Consider the following 6,026-nt stretch of genomic DNA (forward strand, 5'->3'; position numbering starts at 1 on the left):
GCACTAGATTCTATGTTTCTATCTAGTAATATTTGATTTGTTCTACATTAAACATTTGATTTGCATTCTTTTCACTTGATCAATGAAATTAGGGTTCATATCATTCTTATTATTTAAAATTTTGAAATTTGTATATGTTTTATGATTTGGAGTAAGTGACAAACACTTGGTTGGTTTCAATTAAATCAAAATGAGTGTAATCAAATATTAGATGTTTTTACACTCCCAAGCATATGAGGATTATTAAACATTTTTGGTACTAATTGCTTGAACTTAAAGTCATTTAGCCATTTAATCCAAGAGCTTGTATGTATTGAACCAACTAGGTGAAGTTTTACTTAAAGATCATGTTTTGAGTAAAATACTTTTGTCAATTTGGAGATATTAGAGCTTATTAATATCTTGATTACCAACCTAGATTGAACATGAATCATAGTCATATTATACCTTATAACATAGTACATGAATAGAAAATTAGGAATCATAATCGGAAATGTCTTTTAAATTCTGCATTTTAATCTTTCAATTCATCTATTTTATGAAGTTTTATTTAATGTTAACAAAATCCCCCCATTTTAATAATAGTTTGTATGTTATGTGAAAATATGGTCAAACATTGAGTCTCATGTCTCTATGGACTGACCCTGCTTGTCATATATTATCCTTTAGTATATTGAAGTAGTGATTTATGTTTATTTGTTATTATTTTATCTCTTTATTTGTTGGTTTGACACCCAAACAATGTGTTGTGATTTATATGTATTGAAATGTGAAGGTTAAGTCTTTATTTATAGTGGTTGGAAGAGATGTTACGTAACACTCTGTTTTCATTTTGTAGTAGAATTTAATATAACCGTTTGTTTATAAAATCCGTAGTAAAATATATTACTTTTTAGCTAAATTAATCATCCCGAAAGTAGAAGTTGTGATAACGGTCTCGTGGATATAAGGAACGCTTCAATCTGACTTCGTATGAAAAAGTTATGATATTTCAATGTTTCATGTTTAGCCCTATACAACAAAGTGTGTCGTAAAAATTGAATCGGATATAGGTTGCTTAATAGCCTAAGTAATCTAAACGAGATTCGTAGTAATTGTAAAAGCGAAAGCGTGCATATAAAGAATGCCTAAATCTGACTTCATATGAGGAAGTTATGATTTTTCGAAGTTTCAGTGCGACATAGTACAACATTGTGCGACACAGAAATCAAAATTTAGATTGGTTGATTATTAGTCAAAACAATGTAAACGAGAGTTGAATATCTCGTAAATACGAATTCGTCCCTATAGAGACAGCCGAGAACGGAGTTCGTATGAAGGAGTTATGATTATCGCATGGATTTTAACAGTGTAAGCTCTATAAAATATGAATTTAAAATAGAGTGAGAATTAGTTGTTGAGATCTAAATGAAAGTTGTAGTTCTTGGAATTACCTACATGTGGATATAAAGAATGTCGAAAACGGAGCTCGTATACGAAAGTTATGGTTGTTTGAAGATTCGTGAAAAATGCATGTTGGGGTGACGTGGTGGCACTGGAGTGCACCACGTGGTGAAGAGGAGGCTGGAATCTTCCTCTGACATGGTGACGTGGCACCCTAATCGACATATGGCCTCACCACATGATGACACATGTCAAGGCCATAGGCGGTAGCCACCAATGGATGGGGACCAACGGAAATCGAATACGTACCAGCTAAAGATATGGATGATGTCGAAGAAGGCGCAGCGCGCCTCAAGCTTATGGCGTGGCACGCCCCCTTGAACTTCTATAAATAGAGCCGAAAATTTGCTCATTTCTCACACCTTCAAATCCAAATCTCTTTAGATTTCAGCCATATTTGAATCCGGTTTCCTTAGTTTTGTGGAGCACTTTAGCGGGGCTTTAAGATATCTAGGAGCCCAATGAAAAGGAGCATTCAGGTCGAGATTCTACCCACGATTTTCCGATTTTCGCTATAAGCTCTATAATTTAAGTTGTACTAACTATGCTTTAAGTGTAACTTATGTTTAAGTTCATTATCGTTATTATGAACCTTTAAACAAGATTCATCGGTGATTCCATGTCATAATACTGATTTATTAACTTACGGGAGTGATGTCTAAGCAAGATCTAGTGAGGTGTTTAAAGTGGATTTTCCAAACAGTATACTCTATATACCAAACAAATATTGCCACCAATATAATCTTATGTGGTTATTCCTTATTTAATAGAACTTGAAGTATGCATTGGGATTAATAAAAGATCTAACTTTATTAACAAATTGCCATAGAAGCTAATACATTATAGTATTATAGGTTAATAGTTATTAGGCGGGTTGCTCGCCAGTTGGATCACCCAGATAGTTGTTAATCGTTTGAGCAATTGTCAAGGTGAGTTTTCTCATTATAGTATATACTATAGTATGTATCCTCTGTATGTTAGGATATAGTTGCACCGTAGTATGCTATTAGGCAAATAGACCAGTTGCATGTTGTGTTGGACTTTTTGTCTATTTGTGTGCTATATATGTGTTGATATATTATGTGGGGAGTTGAGGGCGGACCGGCTTCGTGCTGAAGGCCAATATACTTAGGTGGACCAGCTTTATGCTGAAGGCCAAGGGACGGACCAACTTTATGTTGAAGGCCAAGGGGAAGACCAACTTCATTCTGAAGCCCAAGGGGCGGACCAGCTTTATCCAGTTGATTACAAATGTTTTCAGGTACTTCTTCGGATGGTGAGAAGGGCAAGGTTTGATTGTACACTCGCATTATGTCTTTCACATAATTTAATTATACTTTGATTTAAATGAAATACGTCAAAATAAAAATGAAAAATTTATCATGAAAACGTGGGACGTTACATGTCCAAATTTTGAATTTTATAAAAAACGGCTATTTTTTAAAAAAAATGGATGATTTTTTTGTGTGGTCAAAGGGTTTAAATGGAAAAGTCAAATCCCCAACCACCAAAGTCTTTCTCTCTCTTCTTTCTTTGTAGCTGGCAAGATGCATCTGATGAGCTCCCTGGCGAGCGTTAGGGGAGGTGTGGTGCGCTCCTATCGAGCCTTGGTGAGGCAAGCTAGTGAGCTCACTCCCTTAAGCCTTGCCGATAGGTATTAACAATTACATATCATCATATCACTCTTATTTATTTTTATTTTTAAATAAAAATGAAATTAGTTAAAGATAAAAAAAAAATATAAGATTGAATAAGAATAATTTTTATTAATTTAGAAAAAAATAAAAGTACAGATTAAATTTTGAAAAAGAACAGCCCTTCGTTGTTGTTATCAACACCATTGAGATTCAAAATGTGGTATATATAATCTGTCAAATGTTAGTGAAGATGTGAATTCCATTGCTATGTATTTTATAACTTTCGAGAATTATTATGGGCTATTTGATACAAATTGTTCAAGTGTATGAATTGCATCGATACAAATTATAGTCTAATCCTTTCTTCTATTACCATATTATGTAATATGATACGTTACTTTGCTTTTTTTTTTTCCTACATTACTTTGCTTTTTTTTTTTTCCGGATCCCAATCTCGTTCTAGGTGTTCCACTATGTGTAATTTTTTTCAATGACTCTAAAAGCCCTTCCACATCCTTCCATGATGATTCTTACGTCACCTTAAATACCTTTCATTTTCATGTTGTGGATATGAGTATAGTTTGAAAAACATAACATAACCAGGAGATATCACATTAACAAGATGATGTGCATGTTTGTATTGATATACATTCACTACAAACGGAAATTCGTGTGCTTATCCTTTTAGAATATCATTAAATATTGAAGACTGGTTAAGAACATTTAAGTCATTGTTGGATCCGATAACACCAATATATGCATGTCAAAACTATAGGTCTTGTAACACTACAAGTTCTAGTATTACCGTTGCCACCACCACCACTTCTGCCATCATCACTACCTCCACCACCACCCATCATCACCACCCGTCACCTCCACCACCAACCAAATATCGCCGCTACCATCACCATTGCTACCATCACCACCGCCGCCACAATCACAACCCAACACCGTCACCACCATCTCTATCACAACCTACCATCATTTACTATTTTTATAATTTATACAATATATCTTTACAAATGAGTTATAAAGCAAAGTTAAGAAAAAGCAAAAAGGATAATTCAGTCATTTTATATTATTTAAATATCTTATCCTGTTAGTCAAACAAAATATAAAAATGAGATTCAAATTTCATTTCATGTCATAAAAATAAAATATGAGATTAAATTAGTTCCTAGCAGATTTCAATTTCTTAACAAATACTAGTATCAATTTCTTCAAAGACATTTTAAATGTCACCTTAGTAGAAAGCTAGCGTGACAATAATAATAATTATTTATTAAAAAGTTAAACAATCACTCGTAGCAAAAATAAAAGTAACAAACAGTATATAACGAGTGAAGATAAAAATATGTTAGTTTTTTCGACCTAATGATTTTGATAAAAACAAAATGTCGAATTGTCGATGACTAATAACTTTTGCCGTTTGGTTTAGTTGGTGTCTAACCGGATCTTTAAACTAAAATAGAATAATCTGGATTTTAATATTAACATTTTCTGTGTTCTTTTCCTTTAAGTAAAATAAAACAAAACAATTTGCCACCTGTATAAAGAGAAGGTCTATCACTAGGCTGTAAGCTCATGAATCCTATATGATGTGAAACTCTGTGTTGAGATATGATTGGAGGAGGGATTGACTTTATGCAAATACAATTTTCATTTTCATTTTATAACATAAATAGTTAAATAAGGAATATCTTAAAAACGATTCTGAAAAACAATATATATATATATATATATATATATATAATAACCATTTCATTCTATTCATCAATTAGTCCAAAATTAACACAAAAGATGTTATCATATATATATATATATATATATATATATATATATATATATATATATATATATATGATAACATCTTTTGTGTTAATTTTGGACTAATTGATGAATAGAATGAAATGGTTATAATATGAGAGTCTATGATATTATAATGAGATAATGTGTATTATATTATCATTAAATTTTCAGAATAAATGTATTTTTGTCAATTGAACTATATTTAAAAAAAGGAAATTTTTTGGTTTTTAGGGAATTATAATTCTATTAATTTTTAAATTAATTTAATTTTAATTCTAACTTATTTTTTTTAATAATAACCAATTTTATTTTGTCAGAATAATAAAATGTCACCCATAAACCAGGAAATATATTTTCTATTTTATTCTTATAAAATATGATTTCATTCAAGATATTTTTTAGAACAAATTATTGAAATCGTCCCTGTGGTTTAGTTAAAATTGCATGTTTGGTCCCTAACTTTTATTTTGCACTCGGACCATCCCTATAGTTTCTTTTTGTTGCGACTTTCATCCCTAATAGACATAAAAAGACTATTATACCCTTACTGATTTTGTTTATATTTAAAAAATTACTAAAGATTATTCATAAAATTATTTTAAATATTATTAAAAAATGGGCCCCACACATCCCCACTACCCCCACCCCAAACACCCAATCCACCCCTTTCCTTCTACAACGAAAGCCATCGATCGTAGTTCAAGGCTTCAAGCCATACTTCTCTCCCTCTGGACTCAACACTAAATTCATCGATCAGAGCCACCTCCTTCTAAAACCTACAATTCGAAAGTCGCCGCCACCATCAGCCAGCATGTGAACACCATGACCGGAAGTTTGCAACCCTAACGCCTCCGGAAACCTGCAACTGTAAAGCCATCGGAAACCTGCAACTGTAAAGCCATCAGAAACCTACAACTGTCAAGCCACCGGAAACCTGCAGCTCCATTGTTCTTCTCCGTTTTTTGTACGTTCCCATCTAACCCTATTGATTTCATTATTTAGAAAAATGGTATTTGATTTATGAGATATCAGGTGCGGTTTTGCATTTTAGGTTTAATCCCATTGTGTTTAATTCAGTGACATTATCAATTTCAAATACAACAGAATCTAGCCCCATTCATTTTTGGATTTGATTTA

Source organism: Lactuca virosa, chromosome 4, assembly GCF_052849685.1.
Source record: "Lactuca virosa cultivar CGN04683 chromosome 4, Lactuca_virosa_CGN04683_v6, whole genome shotgun sequence".
NCBI classification, from domain to species: domain Eukaryota; kingdom Viridiplantae; phylum Streptophyta; class Magnoliopsida; order Asterales; family Asteraceae; genus Lactuca; species Lactuca virosa.